The following is a 13,999-nucleotide window of genomic DNA, read 5'->3' as shown; positions in this document are numbered from 1 at the left end:
TAACAGACAAGCTGCACTCAGCTGTCGAGTGTGTGTGTCTTTTTTTGTTGTTGTGTGTGTGTGTGTTATGGGGTGGGGGTGGCTTAAGGATCAGGTGCACCTGTCACACCACACCACTGTCAGGAGGGCAAAGCCGGTGACACTAGGGTGAGCATTGTGCCAGTTGCCATGACAGTGTCAGCAGAGCTGCCCTGGGAGACCTCTGCTCTGAACCCTGTCAGCGTGGTTTCCGTAGATACAGGACACCTCCGACAGTCCTGGCCGCATCCCATAAAGGTTAATTAATACAGAGTTTCCACCTCGCCTCAGCTGCCGTCCGTGTCCTTTCCTGATGTCGTCCTCACCTTTGGTGTCCGCTGAGTGGACCAACATAGCAGGTCATGAGACAGGACAGCAGCCCTTGATTATGACGAAAGGCCATGGCAACTCACACAGCCACCAGCCTAAATACTTCACAGAGAGCAGAGGCAAGGGCCAAAAACAACACGGCAGCAGGCTTATAATCAGGCTGAAATCCAGCCCTGTGGCCAAGGTCCACAGGTTGTCATGACAGTAGGGGCAACGAGGTGGCACTTTTAATGGCACCTTGGAAATGAGCTGGGATTAGAAGCTGGGTTTAAGTTGATCAGTGCGCAATTAAGTCTGAGTGGGGGTAGGAAAACAATCACTTTGGTAATTTTAGGACCTCTTCAAAGCAAAGGTCGACAGGTTGATGAGACTCTTCAGATTGCAGGGGACTGTATAGAACAGAATAACTTAACTGAGATTGGCCCATCAGCGTCAATTACAGTTCAAGGCCATCTTTAAGCTGCTGACCTAAATCTGACAACAACAAAAGCCAACCTAGTCACACTGGGCCATCTGACGTCTGTTGTCATGCTAATCTTAGATGCTCAGGATTAGGACTATTTTCCCGCCAGTGAGCTTACAGCAGTTATAATAGAACAACCCGTAACACCGGTGGTAAACATGTACACATGTTTACGTTCAACACGGCTAATATGTTGCCATAGAGCCACACCCCCCCCCCCCCCCCCACCAAGTTAGTGAGAGGTTAAACGGAAATGGAAAAGAAACACTGACACAGTTACAGCATGGGAAATTCTGGTAATCTCTCTGCTGCTGGTAGTGAACCTTTGGAATTACAGCTGACCTTGTCTATGTTTTTGCCCAAAGACATTTCTATACAGAGCAGACGAGGCAGCACAGAGACACTATGACATGGCACTACACTAGTTTATATACAACAGAGCTCCACTATCTCACAGAAAGTATGAATTACTCTTTAAACAAAGTGAGGACCTTCAGGCTCTTGAGAGATGTGTAATGACAGAGCCTGTGTCAAAAAGCCCCGCTACAGCAAGGACAAGAAAAAAATATGTTCTCCTCAGTGACAAAGCTCTGTTAACAAATAAATGACCTTAATATAGGGAAAGTTGTCCTCTATACAGAGCCCCTAATGCACGCTGCCCTCCTCCTTTTCCTTTCAGAATGTGTGATGTGTGCATTACTATTACATTATCTCCCCTGGTGTATACATTGAAAATGACCTTACACATCTGTTAACATGTCATCTCATCGGCAGTGGCACCCAAAAGCCTGACCTCCACCCTAAACGCCCACACCCCCCCCCCCCCCTCCCCCACCGCGGGACACCACAGCACCAATGAGCTGCTCTACAGTTTCTGTGGTGATTATCCATTATCCTTGACAATGTCAGCCAATGACAGAGCAGGCACCATTCTAAAGTGATTTTTACCCCTACAGTCAGGCACACACACGCAAGAGCGTGGTTGGAGGGGGGGGGGGGGGGGGGCTGAGGCTTCATCATGCCCTGGATGGTTGACTCTTCATCTATTTCTCCCTCTCTCTCTCTCCCTCTCTCTGTGTTTCACTCCTCTGGTACTTAAAAGACACCAGGAACAGGAAAGGTCGCTGCACTCAGATACGAGGAAGCGCCAGAAGGCTTGACAAAATGTGCCAATGCAGATGTCACGGATTAGATCTTAAAACGTGTCCGCTGACCTCCAGATTACGCCTCCTCCTCCTCCTTCACCACTAAGGCATGATCACACTTGCTGGTAATACAGTTTTGTTTTAATCTTAAAAGAAGAGAGTTTCTAAATGACCTTCATCGTCAGGAATGGTAATCCATTTAAGCCATTTAAAATGTATGAGACCAAACAAAAGAATTAAAAAGGGGAAGAGCCAAAGGAGCGGCAGTTAAAGTCAAGGTCATTCATGCCGCCAAGGCTTTTCCACTTGATGCAACAGCTGGTGTCCATGCAAAGCTCTGGGCGTTAATAAAAAGTGACAATGCTGCCTGAGCGGTGTGTATTACTAATGTCTGACACCAGCCTGGCAGATGTGTTCTCCCTGCATTTAAGGGGGAGTCAAGGTTAAAGGAATTTAAAAGGAGAGGCGATGCCTAAACACTATTATATCATGTAATCTGCAGCCCAGCCCTGCTGCACATACTCAACGGGGTAGCTCACTTACACATACAGCATGACCGCTATTTGTAAATTCAATATGGCCTGACATGATTAAATCAGATGAAAACATAAGCTACCTGACCAAATGCAGTTGTTCCAGCCTTTCTACAAGTGAATGAGCAACATCAGAGGAAAGTTGAATTAAAAGCTCTTGTTCACCTTGAGGAAGGTAAACAAGAGAGGGACATGCTACTGAACAGCAGGAGAGCTGCAGCAAGAAAATGTTTTCTGCAGATAAGTCAATCAGGACAAAATAACACCGAAATGCAATACACAGAAACGTGCACGCCCACACAATGAGAACTAGGGCACTCTGACCCACTTCTTAGGATGCATTGACCAAACAAGTCATGCATAGCACACACGCCCCCATGTGCGCACATGAAACCCATGGATGTACCCCACATAAAGGAAATGTGATACACAAATGCTGAAAAGTCAGTGTTAAGTAGCACAGGGTATCCACTGGGAAATGTCATCCCACTGAATGTGAGGAACAGTGTGTGATGACTGAATGCTAACATTACACACTCTGACAAAATGGGACCAGAGTGCTAAAGTTCCTGGCCTGTATCTGGCCTCGGATGAGGAGCGAGTGGGCGGGTTTTTATCTTCATCTGCACTCATCAGTACAGAGTTCTTGGGGTTGAGAGAGAGAGAGAGCGAGAGAGAGCAAAAAGGAATTCATGCACACTGATGACTCATCTAAGTGTTTCATAGTCCATCTGAGTGGTGGAGGATCCAGCCAAAGTAGCCAGTGTTATGATGATATCACTGCATCGTATCGCAGACCTGGACGCTCACCTTACATGCCCAGGCGTCCGTGGATGTGCTTGAAAAAAAATGTTTGTCTTTGTCTGTATAGTAAATATTTGTGTGCCATTTGCCATTTGGAAGACCCACCCAAGGGCCATTTCCTGAGTGGCTGAGAATTAGTGCATCAATTAAACACACACACACACATTCCTTCTTAATGAGCCGTGGCTGCCATCAATCTATACCTGATTCATTTCTATTGGGCTCCAAGGTAATCTTCTGCTTACATCGCCTGTCTAAAATGGTGCTCATTTCCCTCCCGAAACAACACACATTTTCCATTTGTAAACACTGGTGCTGGAAATAGGAACAGCTGATTGCCCCATGGCCAGCTCGCCAAAAGGCAGAGAGAGGGCCTTGAAACAGACTGCAGCGGTGATGTCTGAGGGAAATGGGCCACTTTGCAATTGAGATCAAATGTCCCACTGTCAGGCTGCCCTGAAAGCTGGATAAAACCAGCTAAAAACCTTGGCCTTTAATGAATCATTTCCATAATATCCTTGGCATCAGCCCTAAGAAGGCTGTTGCTGTGAGTCAGCAAGATGTCTGCCTTTATTGGGTTAAAAAGAACGCTGCTTTTTCTCTTCTTACTGCGAGTAATTTGGGATGGTTTGGAGTATTATAGTGTGTGACAGAGGTCTAAGTGAGAGAAAAAGAAGAGGACATATCTCTGGTATCATTTTGCCTTTCATAATGCTCCCATTGACCTACTTTCTAGTTTTTAAATCATCCTAATGCTTGCTCTGAGTGAGGCTGGAGAATGATATTACAGAGCACAATGGGTTGTGAAGGGACATTCCATTAGAATCATCAAAAAACACACACATTTCTCCTTTTTTTTCCTCTGCCAAAAATACAGTCCCATTCAAAGTTGCACAATTAAAGGGATCTTTTAAATCAATTAGACACATTTAACCCAATAAAGTATAAAACAATTATGTGTAACCTTTTCCGAGAAAATCTCTCAAGCAATCCACTTGGCAGGGCAGAGCTGAATACATGCCAACAAACAGGAGACTTCAATAAGATTAGTCCTACACCTGGACCCTGACGCCTGACCCAGTGCTTACACAGATCCTCACCACAACCACAGATCCACTCAAACCAATAATACAGGTTTGATTATCACCAGGCATGTGTAACCTGGAAGTATTAATATGATCCAAAAGCATCATCTGACAATCTTGTAGTTTAACAACAGGACCAGTGCTTTAGATGAGTTTAAGACAAACTGTATGAGACCCACAAATTCACCTATTTAAGCTGATGTGATTCCTTTTCAGGCAAACCACTGGGCAAAGCTAATTTAACCAATTATTAAGCTTGGATAACCCTGATCAATTACACTGGAGATTGTAATGGAATACTTGCCAACACTGCCCTGTGGGCAAAGACTGCTGCTGTTTCATATACAAATCCCCCCCACCCCCACCCTCCCAAAAAAAAGCTGTTTTTAAAATCAGGTGTCCTAGATAACTTTACATGCACCACTGGACCAAAATAAGACACATTAAACCATGAATTATTTATACGCTGATGAAATATGGTGATGTGGCCATCATTTGATATGGCATGTGTTTTTCAGCACAAAACAGCACAAAGAGAGCGAGGCCTGGATTACACATTTGTTTGTATGCATAAGCAGTGTTCCAGTGTTGCACTATGGTTGTGACACACATTTTCTGATTTCATATTAAAAGCTGAACTAACAAAGCTGAATTATACCGCCCTGCAGTTTTGACGCTGCTGCTAACTGAGTCAAGTTGTAATCAAGTCATTATTTGACTGTGGAGTTATGACCTAAAAATTTGTATTGTGAGGTCACAGTGACCTTTGACCTCTGACCTCATAGAATTCTAATTTCATCCAAGCAGGCCAAGTGGATGTTTGTGCCAGATTAAAACAGGCACACCATCAGAGACCTACTGTGTACGAGCACAGCTGTCTTCGCAGTTTTTCTTCTCTTTTCCGAACATTTAGCTAAAAGCCGAAAGAAGAAAAATAATAATAATTGTCTTATTCCTGGCTCTCATATGTAACAATGTCGCTTTTCTTTGCTTCATACAATTGCAGAATTAATACATTGTTATTAATTGATGCGCAAACTAAACAAGACATTTGAGGATGTCACTATGATTTTGTGAGAAGCTGCAATAGATGAATTCATATTTTACAATTAGCTGCTGCCTTACCTTGTCAGACGAAAAAGAGATTAAAGGCTGAAATATCCAACAAACTGCCTCAACTACAGATAAGTCTATGTGCTACACACCAGGGTAAGGGAATAAAAAATAAGCTGCTCTGATTAAAAAGTCTTTATTACATGTTATATGACTGTATACAACTGTATTCATTAGTTGTATACAACTGGGGGCAACAGTGGCACAGTGGGATAGCAGGGTTGTCCAATAACCAGAAGGTTGGTGGTTCGATCCCAACTCCTCCCTAGTCACTGTTGTGTGTTCTTGGGCAAGACACTTCACCCTAGCCTGTGGCGCGCCTTGCTAGTCATTGTATGACATGCTTGTGCAGCAGCCGTAACGAATTTCCCTCTGGGATTAATACAGTATCTAAAAAAAAAAATATAATCTGAATTTTGGTGATCATCAGGTGTATGTTTCACAAAAAACACACCCACATATGATAAGAACATCGGTCCATTGTTAATCATCTTTCATTGGTCACATTATGTCAGTGATTTTGGGCCATGCCATCTATAAATATCCCTGCAGTGGAAACTGGGACTGACAAGCTGAACTGATCAGTGTTGAATTATAATTTGACTGAAAAAGTATCCGAAATGTTTGGCTTAGTCACCCGGTGACAAATGCAGAGGGGCAGACGAGCAGAAACGGTCTCAATCGTGGTTGTCATCACTCAAACCACTGCTGCTTTTCCATCTGAGCAGAGGTTAATTGCAATTAATTGCAGTCCAGGTGCAATCAGCTCCTGACTGAGTAGCTGGAATGAAACCCAGCAGGGCTCTGAAGCCTGAAGACCAGACCAAACCAGAACCCAGAAATCTCTCTGCTGCTTTGCAATTGATCAGGCTGCTTTTACTGTAACCAAGACAAAGCAGCTAATTGTCAGCTGAGATGCAGACAAGCACGGGGGCCAAGGCTTGCAGGAAATGAGCCTGTCCTCCTTGAGTCGGCCATTGACTATTAAATCAGACAGGCAGAGATGGACAGGGCCAGCACCCAGCTGCAACAGGCATGTTATTTCACTACACTAGCCAGCGCTAAGAAAAAGAAAACCCCATGCTAAGGGGAATGCTAACACACCTATTTTGCTGTGCTTGGGGAAGTGAATGCAGACACACATCATGCTCCAGTACCTTGTCATCCTTAGCTGTGGAGCCTGATACAGGTAAAGTGCAGTAATCAATTTGCTCTACTGGCAGTAGTGCTCCTTTAGAATACTAATCAGGCTTTAGCCCTCCTCTTTCCCCCACTGTTCTAGCCACCGCTAGCCCCCCCCCCTTTGCCTTTCTCCTTCTTCGTTCACCTTTCTCATGACTTGACACCCAACCCCTCCACCACCACCACCACCACCACCACTAGTGCCCCAGACCTGACCAAATGCTAAAGGAGGGCAGGCTGTCTTCTGCACAGATAACTGCTGCCACTAATCAAGCCTACGTGCACCGGGGCGTGGGATTAAAAGAGCTTGCACAGCTTGACTCAGGCACTGAATGGTGTTAGTGAACACACACACAAGATCAAAATAAAAACCTATAGGGAAGCCAGCAGCGTCTTGTCCTAGAAACGCACACATACACACACACACACACAAGCCTCAGACGAGCAAACAACACAACAAGGTCAACTTAAAAGCTGATGTTAGGTGAACATTCTCGGGCTATAAAAGAACACACACAAGAAGATTAGATCTAAATTTACTCCGCCAGTCAAAACGGGACTCGGTGGTGAGCCACCCATCTCTATCTCTCAGAACACATGTCACGCAGGGAGCTGCAGTGTTGTGCGCATCTAAAGTGAAAAAAGAGGAACAAACTCGACTGTGAATTGACAGGGCCTTAATTCTTGTTCGTTTTTCATTTGGAGAGACGGCTTACAAGGGGGGGGGGGTGTCTCTCCACCATATCAAACACATACCGGAGTTGCCTGGAGGCTGTAACAAAGCATCCTGTTGTTATGTTACATGTGTATATGTTACACTATGCACACACACACACACACATATATACAGTATACAGGCAGTAGGAGTGTGTGTGAGAGACAACGCCACCCTATGCATCAGCAGGGATATTTCATTATGTACATAACGAGTGCCATTAATCGCTCTTAACAAGAGGACACAACCTCACCTTGGCAGTCTCACACGCACAGCAGGAAGGTGGAGGGGGGCGGGGGGACGGGGGCGACGGGGGGAGGTGGGGGGCATGGAAATATCTATAGTGCGCGCAGAAATTAAAATTCACCACACTCAAGGACCCGCCGCCTCCTTTTGACCGAACCACATCACGGCTGAGGTGTGTGTGTGTGTGCCAGCAGTCATATAGAAGCTGCTTGTCTGATAGACACATAAAACACATAAAAAACTCAAAACAGGAGAAGAAGAAGAAGAGGAGGGGACAAGAGGGGAGAGATATATAAATAAAAAAAGGAGGGAATGCCGCAGTGGCGGCTGCCAGCGGGGGCTCATGCCCTTGACATACTGACACTGGGTTTTGGAGGGAGGGAGGGAGGGTGGGGTTCTGTCATGTGACACTCTCGTCATTCGCCCGATCACCTGGCGGCCTGCGCATCCGGCCACCTGGCTAACACCCCCTTCATCCCAATAACTTGCCCACCTTCGTGCGACCTCATCCTCCACTGACCTGACGCCTCCCCCTCTCCACTCCTGCACCTATGCCCACCATCACCGCCTCTCTCTGCAGTCCTAGCACCCCATCCGCCCCACCCCTAGCGCTCTTCCCCCATCGCCCTCCCCCTCCTCCTCCTCCTCCTCCTCCTCTCCCTCCCCCGTGGCTGTGCAGCAAGGTCAGGCGGGTCACCGTGTCCTCATCTGTAATCCGCTGCCATTCGTCAGCAGCCCCGGCCCAGGCTGGAGGAGAGAGAGGAGAGAGAGGAGAGGCAGGCGCTCCGACGAGGGGAGAATGCCCAATTAGGCAGCTGTCACACACACACACTCGCACACACACACACACAGCAGAGAGAAAGAGAGAGAGAGGGAGGCTGCAGAATCAGCCTACTGTCCACAGACAGAGGGGTGAGGAGGGGGCAGTGGGGGTGTACATGAATCCTTTCAGCTGTGAGTGTCTGTGTATTGTTTTGGTGTGTGTGTGAGAAGCAGTCGGAGGGGGTCAACTTCAGTTTAGACATGTATGACTGCTATCTGAGGCATGTCAATAGGAGGGGCAGAAGACTTTTGAGGAAAGAATAGTTGAATGAAATTTTTTACGAGCAGGCAACTATTCTTATCTCAAAATGAAACGAGTGCTGAGTATTCTGTTGAGTACTTCTCTTATCTAACTTTGAGATTGATGAGACGATCAGGGAAGAAGTGGCTGAGAGCTACTGGGAAGGAAAAAAAAACACACACACACACACACACACACACACACACCAAAAAAATCTCAGACTACTTGGCCATTTACACAAATCCAAAGGCCTGGTCAACATGCATCTCCCAAGCAGACTGTGGACCTGAGAGGTAGCGCCACAAATTCTTTACAGTCACAGACTAGCAGCAGATATCAAATGGGTGACAAATATCCCATAATTGGATCATTCATCACCAGCGAACACATCTGTTTTGAGTAATGGGAAAACTAATCAGCAAAAATGATACAGAGACGACTCCACGCCAGACACCAGGAAGATTTATGCCGGAGAGATTCAGGACTCAAGCCTGTACCTATTGATTGTTTAGTCTAAATGCTTTGTGGTTTAATCAAAAGAAAGAGTCAAAATGGTGCTATGCCAGCTGGGTGATGCACAGGTGTGATGGGTCACGGCGGTCTTTTAAGTTGCTGAGCAAAGACTCTTTCTTTCCTCCTTTCTACCTTAAATGTCAAAGTTCATCAGGGTTCACCCGAGCTTCAAATCCAGCTTTGAGTGGTTAGTGTTCAAAAGGATTACGTCACAAGTGCGAGGGACACTTATCCAGTAAATCCTGTCTGAGTAGAAAGTACGCTTCATAGGGACTTAGGCAGGGTGTCATACAGACTGGATACATATGTTCTTCTACCCAAGGGGAAGAGCTTCACTCAGCTACAGGTGTCCGGGGTAAACCAGCCTCACTCCTACGCGTTTACACTTCACATAGAAGAAAAATGTTGCATTTTAATAGTTGGCGCATGCAAAGTGGATAAACACTGAGCGACTCTTCACAGAAAGGTGCAATCTGAGTTTATTATTCATCACTTGAAGAGGATATTTCTGAAGTACCACACTATCATTCTCTCTGTGTTTTGTGTGAGTGCCTGTACTGTTTACTAGGACGACTTTCAGGCTAGGCTAAACTGCAGCTGACTGTTAATCCATCCAAATGCATTGTCTTCTACTTGTACACATGTGGGTGTGAAGGATTTTAACGTGTAAAGGCTTTGCTGACACATGTTATATGTTATATGTAATAAAAAATAGTAGTGATCTGTTTAATGAACTTGAAAAGAGCTCTTTACGTATCTATGCGCCCATCTAGGGTCATGTGAATACGTGCATGTGTCCCAATTCAGGAGCTGCATCCTTCAAAGGACGGATTTGTAAACGGATTGCCTCACAGTGGCGCAACAAGGTTGTCCTATTTCAAAAGCTCCTTCATAGACCGCTGACATGTGCGTCCTTCTTTTCTCGAAGGATGCACCAGGTTTTGCGGCCCAACATATCCCAAGATTCACTGCAGGTCGGGGATGGTTGGATCCTTTTAAGATCAGAATAGTAGTGGAAAATATAAAATAAAATGCACCAGTGTCTGAAAACAAACTTAACATTAACAGTTGAATAGGGTAAACTTTTAAATACTTTTATTAGTATGAGGTGCAGGTTGCTAGGCAACAGGAGCAGTGTGTCATGGTAAACAGGAAGTCTTTTAGATTGGACAACCATCGATGAGGCCTTTGAAGGATGCAGTGTAAAGGTCTTATAGTCAGGGGTTACCATGGTGACATGGAAATGTGTGAAATGTGCGTTGACATTTTTTGAAAGGGGTTTATTGTTTAACTCAAACTATGATCTTTCTCTGAACCTTAAGGTAGTTAGGTAAGTAAATAAAAAAAAGTAATGGAACAAAAACTTCCCGCTGTAGCTTTGCATTCAGTGCCAATCAACCTATTCTGTCATTTATGAGTCACGCTGAAGCAGCTGATTGCGATAAGCCTGCCCGACACTGTTTACTGGTAATCAACAGTGTGCAGATTAGTTATTTCTTTTCATTGTGACAGACATAAAATACCTATTTGGGAGGTAAAAAGACCTAAAATGTGTCATTGCACTGCATTTTGTAAACACCTAAGCTTACTGTATAACGTAAACACAGCACCGTGTCAATGAAATCCATTATTCCCATCACTACAAAATTCCTATCAAGCCCCACAGACTACGAGTCCCCATGGGTATACTTGAGTAATTTCTGTCAGCCTGTATCACTGCCGGCTCCACCCATCTCTGTGACTGTTATTATAATGACTCAGTGTTTTGTCGGCCAGTTCTTGCTTCGTTCTTCCAGCACTGAAAGTACCTAAAGTGCTCCCAAATTCTAAAGATTGTAATCTGTGATGTCATATTGATGCATAGCCTGAAGCAGCTCCATTAGCGGCCTGGGAGACTGACTTTGTGGACTCATACAATGTCTGCCTGTACTTTTACATCTACAAGGAAATTTAGATGATAGTAAAGCTATTAGTTCTGTTCCAGAAAACACCGCCTTATCTCCGTCCAAAAAAAAATCATCCTACATTACTTTCACCTTGTACTTCTGTTCCAATAGTCGTATATTGGTGTAAAATAATAGATGAGGAGGTTCTTTCTAATTTGTGGAAACTGGACTCATTCAGGGGGACTACACTCTAGGCAGCTGTATGAAATAATAATCATCCACATTATTCTATCACACAAAGGTCAGGTTAGAGGTCGGACACCTAGCGCAGCAGCAGCCGTGTGTGTGTGTGTGTGTGTGTGTGTTGCAGGACAAAGACACTGTTCTCACGCTGTGTAACAGGCACCGCAAGCCGATACCTGATTGACCATGCAGGGAACACATGACGACAGTGTAAACAAAAAGCGAATGAGCTACGGTACACCCAACACTCTAAGGATGATACTCAGTGATGGTGACACTGTAGTTACCATGACAACAAAACACAGACCACTTCTAAGTTGATCAGTTCAGGGACTGTAGACATTCAGCAGCCACTCATGCATACTGCTCACTTTGCTAGTTCAATGATAATCATTCCAATAAAATAGAGCGGCTAAATGGAACCCAGCCACCATTTATTTTTATTAGCAACACACGTGCCTCCTATGTGACATGTCAGAAAGCCTATTGTGACTATTATAGCCTGTATCCTTCATGACCCTGACACTATAATGTTCAAACGTGCCCTTCAGGAACAAACAGTGTGTGTAGGACAATGTCAGATAGCTGTAAATAGTGTGATTTACCATAAGAGCAGCAGTTAAAAACAATGCCTGGATCTGTGACCACAACTTCCTATCTGAAACCACCTGCTGAGGCTTGTATGACTGTACAGAGTGTGTGTGTGTGTGTGTGTTCTCTGCAGTGAAGGCTGATTAGTCAAAAAAGGTGAAACTTCAGCTCCCACCCTCAACTTGCCATTGGTTGACTGTCCCTTTAAAAAACTTTAAGACCTTTTTTCTCTTCTCTACCTCCCTCCCCTGAGGTTTATCACAGTGACTCTTCCACCCCCCTTCCTCTCTCTCTCTTTCACACACACACAAACGTCGCTTGTATGTGTGGCTGGCAACTACAAAGCAGTTAGCCAAGCATCTCTTGGCTCTGTGCAGAGAGAATAAGACACTCTCATTACTGCCCTTAAAAAGCTCTTGCCCTCACAAAATCCACTGTAGACCCAGACGTCGGTGCAGAAAGTCACAGGAAAGACTCAAAGGCTACTTTTCCCTCCCAACTCCATTCACATGCGATTGTGTGTCTGCATGTCTGTGGTTGATGGTTTTGTGCCCCCCCCCTTCTCTCCCCTTCTCTCCCCGTTCCCCTTTCCTGTTCCTCTTTAATGTCACAGGGCTGGCTCATATGACCTTGAGCAGCAGCGTTGGCACGGCAAGAGCGAGAGCTGCCTCGCCTGCGGGCGCCCTTGAACTGGATCTGCAAGACAAAAAAAAAAAAAAAAAAAAACCCTTCACGCTGCCTGATAGACATCTCAGCCCTCCTCCTCCTCCTCCTCCTCCTCCTCCTCCTCCCACATGCACACCTATCCCCCCAACCCCTTCTCCTCAGCTCTTTTATTCAATCTACGCCACTCCTTATCTGTTCCCCCTGGTGGGAAGAGATTTATCAGGATGCTGTATCTTTAACCTCTCTATCAGACTGAGATAGAAACAGAATTTCAAAATGTCTGACTGGCCTGCGTGGATTTATTTTTAAACCTCCTCCTCCTCCTCCTCCTCCTCCCCCCTGCTCCTTCATGCACAAGCCCCGTGCCATTTCAGGAAAGGGGGGTTTGGAAAGGGTGGGGTAGTGGTGGTGGGGTTGCTTCATGGAATACACCTGTGTGATAAGTTGGCCGTCCACTCCAGAGGTGTTGTTTACGTTCAAGGAAATTCCAGACTGTTTTCCTCTTCGCTCTGGCCGCACACGCTGACCTGTAGCTTCAAAACAAACACCCCGGCCTCTGTTCCAAGCGCCGAACGACTGGCCAATCAAGATTCTCTGACTCAAGAGAGGGGAGTGGCAACAGAGTCAGTGTTTTGACAAAATCTGTCAAAGTCTACCATTGCTTGTGAGCTGAGCATAGCCTACTGTACAAAGCACAAAGAATGGTTTTATCAGCAGGCAAATATTGTGGCACCCTCCCTACGACTGGGACCGAAGCCACCAAGGTTCAAGTAATACAGTAAATATTTGCATTGCCCCGTTAGAAGCAATGTGTTCAATATAAAAAAGGTTTGAACGTACACTGTAAAATAGTGTACTGCCCCTCCTGCCGAGCTCCCCTGCTGCTTCTCTTCATGCCTGACCTTTCAAAACTGTAATGTTATCACATGTCATACGCAGGCCTGCTGGAAACCATCTGCTAAAGGCACTGTGGTGGCTCTCTATCACTAAAAAAAACACACACACACACACATACACAGACACAAAACACTGGCCGGAGTGGCCAAATACTGGTTCTGACTGGTTTACAGCTCAGCATGTCTCACCTTCACACACACACATACGCACAAATACACAGACAGACGGCAACACGCGTACGCCCCCTTAGAGGCTGTTGTTGAGCGACATGAGCCATGAGCAGTCTCCTCAATTAGTGTTAAGGGGCTTTCGCACTGAGACATGAAGTTCTGAGGCTAAGAATAACATTAGACAGGTCTGCTGCCCAGCAGTGGCAGGGCTCGCGAGCTGTGGCACCGATGAGAGCTGGGTGTGCGGACTTACACGGAGTCTTGCCGCTAATCCGATCCCCCGCCATGTTTAGCCCCACCTCAGGATATTATGTTATGTTTGTTAGTGTGACACCT

At 45.6% G+C, this 13,999-nt stretch overlaps 1 protein-coding gene across 2 annotated transcripts in view; it reads right to left on the bottom strand.

The window, feature by feature from the left end:
- Positions 1–13,999, bottom strand: part of nrip1b (nuclear receptor interacting protein 1b) — a 32,568-nt gene that overhangs the window by 6,894 nt on the left and 11,675 nt on the right. The gene's annotated exons all lie outside the window — the stretch shown is intronic.

This window comes from Parambassis ranga, chromosome 14 (assembly GCF_900634625.1).
Source record: "Parambassis ranga chromosome 14, fParRan2.1, whole genome shotgun sequence".
Classification (NCBI taxonomy): Eukaryota; Metazoa; Chordata; class Actinopteri; family Ambassidae; genus Parambassis; species Parambassis ranga.
This window is presented reverse-complemented; position numbering and strand designations above follow the sequence as displayed.